Source organism: Salvelinus namaycush, chromosome 25 (assembly GCF_016432855.1).
Source record: "Salvelinus namaycush isolate Seneca chromosome 25, SaNama_1.0, whole genome shotgun sequence".
Classification (NCBI taxonomy): domain Eukaryota; kingdom Metazoa; phylum Chordata; class Actinopteri; order Salmoniformes; family Salmonidae; genus Salvelinus; species Salvelinus namaycush.
Window position 1 is genome coordinate 30,128,750 of NC_052331.1, and position 10,184 is coordinate 30,138,933.

The 10,184-nt window shown below is 43.2% G+C and overlaps 1 pseudogene; it reads left to right on the forward strand.

The window, feature by feature from the left end:
• The first annotated feature begins 3,173 nt into the window (after window positions 1-3,173).
• LOC120019879 lies at window positions 3,174-3,819 on the forward strand (annotated as a pseudogene).
• Window positions 3,820-10,184: the final 6,365 nt, after the last annotated feature.

Below are 10,184 nucleotides of genomic sequence, written 5' to 3' on the forward strand. Positions count from 1 at the left end.
GTGCGAGCAAGGTGGCCTACAAACCTGACTCAGTTACACCTGCTCTGTCAGGAGGAATGGGCCAAAATTCACCCAACTTATTGTGGGAAGCTTGTGGAAGGCTACCCGAAACGTTTGACCCAAGTTAAACAATTTAAATGCTACCAAATACTAATTGAGTGTATGTAAACTTCTGACCCACTGGGAATGTGATGAAATAAATAAAAGCTGAAATAAATCATTCTCTCTACTATTATTCTGATATATCTTTTTTTGTTGATGTTTTACCCCTTATTCTCCCCAATTGGTAGTAGTTACAGTCTTGTCTCATCGCTGCAACTTCCGTACAGACTCGGGAGAGGCGAAGATTGAGAGCCATGCGTCCTCCGAAACACAACCCAACCAAACCGCACTGCTTCTTGACACAATGCACATCCAACCCGGAAGCCAGCAACCAATGTGTCGGAGGAAACACCGTGCACTGTGCCCGGTCCGCCACAGGAGTCGCTAGTGCGCAACGGGACAAGGACATCCCTGCCGCATGGCTCTTCGGAAGTCGGAAGTTTACATACACCTTAGCCAAAGACATTTAAACTCAGTTTTTCACAATTCCTGACAATTAAGTAATTCTGCAAGAAAACGTGGCAAAGAAATTAACTGGTTGTCGTGAATACAAGGCGTTATGTTTGGGGCAAATCCAACACATCATATCTACAAGTACCACTTTTCATATTTTCAAGCATGGTGGTGGCTGCATCATGTTATGGGTATGCTTGTCATCGGCAAGGGAGTTTTTAGGATAAAAGTAAATGGAATAAAGCTATAAGCATGGGCAAAATCCTAGAAGAAAACAGACACTGGAAGACAAATTCACCTTACAGCAGGACAATAACCTAAAACACAAGGCCAATATACACTGGGGGTTGCTTAGCAAGATGACACATTTGCAAACATTTCTAAAAACATGTTTTCTCTTTGTAATTAAGGGGTATTGTGTGTAGATGGGTGAAAAAAAAAATGTAATCAATTTTGAATTCGTGCTGTAACAACAAAATGTGGAATAAGTCTAGGGGTATGAATACTTTCTGAAGGCACTGTAAATAAGGGAAATAACAAAATACAAAAATATTGGCAGTGTCACATTTTTTACATAGCAAAACAAAAACAGTAAAATCCATACTGAGTTGGGCCTCCAGTTCAATAAGAAACTGAGTAATAATCGAGTTTAGAAAGACATTTCACATTGCAGGGTGGAGGAAGACATTGCGTCAGTGAGCATCAATGCTATCAGACGTAACTACAGACATCCTGGTCTAGATACAGTCACACTGTATCAACAAGCATCTCCATGACCGGAAACACCACTAACTGTGTCCGTATCCGTACTGAACACTATTATCACATATGACTATTTGTAGTGTTAAATAGCAGATGTATCTAATGAAATAGAAAACACTGGCATCAATGCAATTTGATTCAGTTGTGGAAAACACTTCAGTCATCCAAAATGACAATGCAAAGATGCACCAAAAGAAGTGCAATGGAAGGCTGGTTAGCCAACAACAACCCCATAGGATGCACTGCACAACATAGGGACTTCCACTCAGGCACTTAGCTAACTGTGTATCTGCTCTCAATTGTGCATCTGTAAAAGTTTGTGAGGGTTTTAGGTGACAAGACACATTTCTTCAGCCTCCTGAGGTTGAAGAGGCGCTGTTGCGCCTTCTTCACCACACTGTCTGTGTGGGTGGACCATTTCAGTTTGTCCGTGATGTGTACGCCGAGGAACTTAAAGCTTTCCACCTTCTCCACTGCTGTCCCGTCGATGTGGATGGATGGGTGCTCCCTCTGCTGCTCCCTCTGGAGTCCACGATCATCTCCTTTGCTTTGTTGATGTTGAGTGAGAGGTTGTTTTCCTGACACCACACTCCGAGTGCCCTCACCTCCTCCCTATAGGCTGTCTCGTCGTTGTTGGTGATCAAGCCTACTACTGTTGTGTCGTCTGCAAACTTGATGATCGAGTTGGAGGCGTGCATGGCCACGCAGTCATGGGTGAACAGGGAGAACAGGAGGAGGCTGAGCACGCACCCTTGTGGGGCCCCAGTGTTGAGGATCAGCGAAGTGGAGATGTTGTTTCCTACCTTCACCACCTGGGGACGGCCTGTCAGGAAGTCCAGGACCCAATCGCACAGGTCGGGGTTGAGACCCAGCTTGGAGGGTACTATGGTGTTAAATGCTGAGCTGTAGTCAATGTACAGAATTCTTACATAGGTATTCCTCTTGTCCAGATGGGATAGGGCATGCTTACTTATCTTTAGACTCTCAGTTCTAATGCTTACCATCATATGACATCAGCTCATTTATTAGGTCAGCCACACCTAAAGGACACAGAAAACATCTCTCTGTAAGAACACCACACAGGGAGTAAAGCCGTTTTACTACATGAACAGCCCTCAGCTCCCTCCCAAACCCAAGAGTTGGCCTCCCTCCCATTTCCAGACCCCCACCCTCATCCTCCAACCCTCCACCACCTCCTTCATTTGGTCTCAGGTGTCGGTTCATTTCAGCAGGCAGCCCACTTCCCCTTCTCCCCCTCAAACCCTAATCCCTCCTTCACATTCTCTTTCCTCCTTCAGCTGGTCTCCTATTGAGCTTCAGAACTTCACCTCCCCTTTCACCTCCCTCCCTCACCCTCTCTCTCCTCCTTAATCCCCATTTCAAGCATGGACTGGAGCTCCTGGCCTGAGTGTCCTCCCAGAACCCCTTGTTGGTGCTGGACGCCCGTTGCAGTGCCGACTAACAACTGCTGCGTCGCTAGGCTGGCTGTCGCCTGGGGGTGGCATTCTATAGGAGTGGAAGAGGGACAAAAGGAGTTAACAGTAGCCTGACAACTATGAGCATAGAGAAATGCTGCAGACTTGACAGTGTTCCAATTCTGTCAACCACTCTCGTTGATTTTAGATACGATAACAACGATCATCTTAACCCTCTTTTTAAAAAGTCCCTTCATTCCTTAGATTACTACACGCTAAGATACCACCACCACCACCATTGACCACCAGTCATTATTACAAATGACCGTGAACTCTGAGTGAATGGCCTAGTAGTCCTTACCCATGTGCATGTCTGGTGGGGTGGAGGAGGGTGTAAGATCCTCATTGTGCCTCTGCAGGGGCGCCATCCTGTGGTCAGAGATGTGGTGTGTCACAGGGCTGGGGGACAGGGTAGAGACCGAGGGGAGGGGGAACCTCTGCAGGCCAAAACAGCTTCATCATTTCTTTGTGTTTACATGGTTTTTCTTTTTTTCCCCCAGATGTATTGCGACTGTTCAGTTTTCCTCAAGATTAGTTTTCTCAGTAAAGTCCATTAAAATTTCTCTTTAGGTGTCTGTCAGTATTGTCTAGTCTGTTGTGTCCATTAACAGGCTGCAGACAGATTGGCAGTGAGACAGAAGGGGAGGATCTATGACATCACCAACGTGCTGGAGGGAGTGGGGCTCATCGAGAAGAAAACCAAGAACATCATTCAGTGGAGGTGAGTCAAGCGGCTGCCTATCGTCGTCAGGCTTAATGAAGTCCCTGGATGGTGTTTATTTCCATGCAACACTTCCGAAAGCCCTATGCACACACACTCCCATTCAAACCCCTTCCATCCTGTCCCAGAGGGGAGAACTTGGGCTGCCAGACAGAGGAGGTGGTGGAGCAGGTAGAGGTGCTGAAGGCCTAGCTGTGTGAGCTGGAGGAGCAGGAGAAGAAGCTGGACAGCCAGAAGACCTGGCTGGAGCAGAGGATCAAACACATGAACGACAACTCCATCGCCAGCAGATATCCTTCAGCATAGCGCTTCCTCGCACTGTGGGGGAGGTGAAGTACTGTGTGTGTGTCTGTGTTTCTGACTGAAGTCATTCAACACGTGTAGTTCAAAGTTTTGCATAAGTAATGCATTGTTTTGTGAGTGATTTGTGTAGAAGTTTTGAGCTGTGTGAGTGTTTCTCAATCCAGGATTTGGCCCTAAAAGACTGGGCAAACTGCTGGATTAGAGAGAGTGAAATTTGAGATTGTAGTTTTGTCCTGTGTTCGTGAAGGGTCTACTATTATTTCTAATGAGGAACGATCGCCAAGGATGAAATACTTAACCAATCCTTTACTAAAAAATGTGACGATTCCATACATTAGTTACGTCAGCTCAGTTTTACGCTCTTTTCTTCTAGTTCTTCCAGTTTATGATTATAACTACTTTGCTCCACGTTAGTCTTAGTCCCTACTCTTTCCTTAACACTAACGCCCACGTATAAGTATTGACCCACGACGACATTTGTGATGTGTTCACTGGAGACTCTCCTGGCGGTGGTTGCTCCCTCAGGAACACGACTGGAGGTGCAGGTGCCTGAGTCGGTACGTTGGTACAGATCTTAATTTGCGTTGCAGGAAATACAGATGAGCTTCGTGATTTACATAAATTCACTGAAAAGCCACACTAACACACGGTTATATTAACAGTATTGCACTTTCCATGTAGCTAGTTTTGGCCAGCTAATAGCCTAACCACTGATCAAGCAACATTATGTTCTAAATGTTCAAATCCTTTTGCTGCAGGATTATTTTGCTGTGACAATATAGGCCAAATTAAGATCCTACATCTGTAGATACATTTTCTGCCTTGAAATCTTTTTTTTTTCTAAATGAGAGAGAATGTGACCTAATGTTTTGTTTAAACTTCACAATTACTCTAACTGATAATAAGGGGTATGATGTAAGAATAAATAAATCATATTTTACAGTAACAACCTGGTAGGTCATGAGAATAATAGTTAAACAATATATCACTTTATAGCAACTCGAATTCCCAGAAATAGTCTCCCTAAATGATTAGTAAAGGAGTGTACAGGGATTGACGTATTTTTGGGGGGCTGCCCAAAGATGTAAATTAGCTATTTATACGCAGAAGTGCCATATTTTAACTGCTTTTCACCCACACAGGGGAGGAATCAGAAAGATCAGTACCGGAATTCTTTGTATTTTGGTCATTATCAGTAAAATAATTCTCAGAGCAGGCTCAACTTACCCGACTACCATTAATGCAATACATTGTCTGTCTTTCACTTTAACAATGGGGAGCAACCAGAAATATCAGTTTTACTGTACTGGAATTCTTTGCAGTATGGTTGTTTTCACTTTTTTAAAAGGCAGAAGCTGCGCGACCAGATTGAACCGCCCTGTTCCACACCCCAGGACGCCTCTTTCCCAGAGGTAAACAGTCGTATCACTTTCTGCGCATGTGTTAGTTTACGTATGTCTCTGCCTCATATTTATTTATTTTTTATTTTACCCCTTTTTCTCCACAATTTCGTGGTATCCAATTGGTAGTTACAGTATTGTCTCATCGCTGCAACTCCCGTATGGACTCGGGAGAGGCGAAGGTCAAGAGCCGTGCGTCTTCCAAAACACAACCCAATCAAGCCGCGCTGCTTCTTGACACAATGGCCACTTAACCCGGAAGCCAGCTGCACCAATGTGTCGGAGGAAACACTGTGCACCGGCCCGGTCGCTAATGCGAGATGGGACAAGGACATCCCTGCCGGCCAAACCCTCCCCTAACCCGGCCGATGCTTGGCCAATTGTGCGCCGCCCCATGGGTCTCCCGGTCGCGGCCGGCTTCGACAGAGCCTGGACTCTAACCTAGAATTTGAGATGCAGTGCCTTAGAACCACCTCCGTCGAGACGTCCCTCTAAGGCCCTTCTGCTAGCCCCGGCCTGCTAGGTGTCTGAATCGCCGTGTCTCACACCAGCCCAACCACTCACTGGACACCTATTGATCACCCGGCTACACATGCCCCTCCCTAATATCAATATGCCTTGTCCATTACTGTGCTGGTTAGTGATTATTATCTTATTTCACTGTGAGCCTCTAGCCCTGCTCAATATGCCTTAACCTATCATTTAGTTCCACCTTCCACATATGCAGTGACATCACCTGGTTTAAACGTCTCTAGAGACAATATCTCTCTCATCATTACTCAATGCCTAGGTTTACCTCCAACGAGCTGCAGACGTTGCTGAATGGGGGCAGCAGCAGGGACGGGACACAGACCTATAGCCAGTGCTACAGTGGGTAGAGGCGCAGGTGAGGCCACCATGGGAAGAGGTGACAGCGCTCTCACTCGCGACCAAAGGGTTGTGGTCAAAGTTTGAGAGACTGCGGCTGGCTGATGGCGTGCTACAGTGGGCATGGAAGGAGTCAGCTACGGGAGAGGTGGCAGGTGTTGGTCCCAAAAGCACTGCGGGAGGCTGTGCTCCAGATTACTCATGGGGGGATGGGGACTGGACACTGTTCACAAACTGATGTGACATGTGTTAATGCCAAAATAACATAAAACAGGCAAGCCTCCCCCCCAAAAATGTGGGGCTCTGCCACACCTGCCCTGAATGACGGGTCACCACTGGATACAGTACCTTGATACTTAAACTATTTATTCTCGGATCTGCTAAAGTTATAATCAATTCGATTTAGCCAAATATTAGATTTTGTCATTAGTTGGAGGTTATCCAGCAAGTTTAGCAACTTTGGTCATTTTACCTTTTTGTTTGACTGCCATTACAAAGTTTGTATGATTGACAACGCCATAGCCTACTCGTGTCCTGAGAGTGCTCAGTGGAAATAGCATAGGCCTACTGCTGAAAATCACTGAATTAATTGAGGAACCTGATAAAGCTCGGAATTTATGAACGTTCTGTTTCGCAATTAACGTCACTGGCGATCAAAGTTACTGTATCATGACTAAACATAAGTTTCACTTGCTGTGAAATCTTTACATAGTAGCTGCAGCAATAATCTTATTTTAGGAGAACCCTGGCATAGCAACCGTTGGTTATAAATGCTTTTAATAGGCACTTAAATTAGGTATTTCCCGGGACTCTGGATAAATATGAATTATTCCCGGTATTGAAACTTGGTAGATCTTTGGGAAATTATTAATGCCTACAGCAGACTGGGTCTAGAGGTCTGAGTTGGTGCTTCAGTTATCCATTGGGCAGTGTTCAGCTCGGTCCTCCACAGTTTGGGTTGGGTAAAGATGCAGGGCTGACTGGCATTACCAAAAAGAGAGAATGTGGAGTTATGCAGGTTAATACTTGCCCTGAAAGATGTTCACTCATTTTGCCATGCAAAGTAAAACAAGACGCAAATAGCAGAGTTAGCAATATCATTTAATCCTTCTACCTCAGCATAGAATCACTGTTGTACATAAGTTATTTTTATTTCTCAATTTCACAGGTTAATTTCTCTCTTCAAACTTCCAGTTTGACTTAACTCTCATATCAAACAAAAATAATAAAGCAGATTGTATTATACAAAAATGCAAACCAATTTTCACACAGTGAATTCTCTTACAAAGTCATAAAATGGCGTAATAATGTCTACATCCACATAGGAGGAAGATAATTCTAAACATTCCTTAATGGAGTATAATATACATATAAAAACGTTTTTTTTCTTGCTGAAATCAAACCTGTACCTTAATTTAAGAGATATATTACAAGGAAGTAATCATATAAAAAAGCCATTGTGTTTTCCCCCCCAAAAAATGAAATTAAAATGTGAGCCCAAAACAGCAGTAACACTATTGTGATTCCAGGGAGAGTTGGCTGTGTGAAGAAGGGGTAGGCAGCAGTTTAACTTAGAAACAAATGAAATCAGGTCGACTGACATGAACATGAACATTGCTCTTCCCAGAAACCACATCCTTGTTACTTCTCCTCAGCTATGGAATTTAAAAGGGACAGCTCACTCAAATCAAAGTTTGTTGCACATTTTAGACCTCAAGTGGTTTAATGTTGATTTGAGTCTACATCCCACCCCATCTAGTGTTTATTCAGCTATATGCCTAAACCCAATGAGTAGAAAAGAAATAGGCACTGAATTAGAATGCCCATCTTTGCCATTGGTTTTGGGATTGAGGCTTAGAGCTGGATCTACACAACAAATGGCATGGAATGTGAGCTCATGTTTACCTAAATGTAAAACTGTTACCATGGTTACTCGATGGATTTTCAGTTTGACCAAGTCCCCCTAAAAGAGACGCAATAGTCCATAAGCCAGAATGAAGAAAATTATATTTACACTTACTTTCCTGTTTGGTCCTTTTGGTGGTAGGTGGCGGAGATACGGTATTCACAGGAAAGTGTTGTTTACCCGACTTTTTGCGGCAGTGGTACATTCTGTCGCTTGTATTTTCAATCTCTTGACGCATTGCACAATATGTAAAACAATAGCATAATGTAACCGAATATAGCCGACCGAACGTGCAATCAGCTGGAAGTGTTTGCCATTCTATGTCTGTTCGGTTTGGCCATATTGTGCAAGTGTCAGTAACGTGCGAATTGCATCAGTATTGGAAAATAAAACCAGAAATACAAACCGATATACAGACCTGCGTACTGAAGGTCGGGTTGATAACACTTCCCTGTGGATATTTTGTATCAGATTATGTCCAACATAGGGACAAAATCAGCAGACAACAAGTAAAGTAAGTTGAAATGGTGTTTGTTCAATATTCTGACTTGTATTGGGATTGTTTGGGCATGCTGAGCCTACATTTTAGAGACGACTGTTTAAGTATTTCACTCTTGGATTCAAAAAGAGGCTAGCCTCATGTCAACATTAGACCACTGTTGAGATGTGAAAACATTGTACAAAATTTGGAGTGAACTCGCTCTTTAAGGGTCATGGCTGGAGGGACCTTGATAGTATTTCCTTAAGCAGAAATAACAAGTGTGGGCAAGCTAATTTTCATGACTATTCTGAAGCAAAGACAACCTGTGTGTGGATGAGAGCAATGCTGCGTTTGACAGTTTCCCTGGACAACATGATGCTTTGCCTTGTGAGGCGATACGTAGATCACCGTAAGACTTGGAAGTCAGTGATTTTTCACTCAACAACGACCGAAACAAAAACAACTACAAACCCAACTAGTCAATGACATTTTGCCAGCAGAAACACGTTTTGTTATAAATATGACAAAAGGTGACTGACAGGTGAAGAGAAAAAACATGCATGCCAATTCAAATTGCTTTTAATTTGGTTAGTGTGCTTCCAAATGATCTTACTGTTGGCGTGGATGGCCGAGGAGTATTCCTTGAGAAGCAAGCCTTTGACTAAATTAAAGGCTTACCCGGCTTACCTCTTAAAAAAACAAACATCACATTTCTAATATTTCCACACCGTCACCCAGTACAGCACACTTCACTTTGAAAAAAATCCATAGTGTACCTTTTCTACAATACAACCTAGCACACACAACAACAAAAAACTTCAATTTTCCTCATTAAAATGAGTCTTCTTTCGGAAGCATATTTCAATATAGAACTTATTTGTTTGAACACAAAAAGATTAAGTGAATACACATCAATGCGCACAGAAGTCCTTCAACTGGGTAAGGATAAAGTCTGTGTTGGCAACCAGTGGACAGGGAAAAAATAACATTTAGCTGATTCTAAGTAGAGATCATTTAATATAAATGCTGAGCGAGTTGAATAAGAGGTGGCACGTTAATAGTGCTTAGTATATTAATGTATGTATACATACTCATATGTATAAGTGAGTTTTTTACCTAACCAATAAAATGTATTAAAGAGCAGCCTGAGGCTTGAAGTGTGGTTGGAAAAAAACGAAAACCCTTGCCCCCAACCTTCATTTCAATTGCCCCCCCCCCACACCTTAAACCCAGACAAAAAGCTGTATTCCCCCCCCCCCCCCCAAACTATGAACCCTGATCGTCACCTCTATCCTTATCGTTAACCGTTTGAGCACTAGGACCCACCTTTTTGCATTTCAGAACAACTCTTTTCGATGGCCAATCATGAGGATTGTTTACAAAAGGCAGAGCGCTCCTTAACGAGCGCCAACAATTTCCAGGACAGGGAAAGCAAAAATAATGTCATGATAATGATGATAATAATACTATATAAAACTATATTGTGAAAAATATCATGAAAGTTTGCACTAAAAGTTTTCAAATTGAAGGTTGGGTAAGACTTTGGGCAGAGGCTTTGAAGGGCAAGACTTTCTGGCTGCTTGCTTTAAACCTCGCCAGGTTGAGGCCCAAGATTCTGGTCTTGAATCTACTAATACACTGAATATGTGTCTCGATCCTGACTTGTTCTAAAATGAACTAATAGTATGTGGTTAAAAACAAATGGAATAGAAGG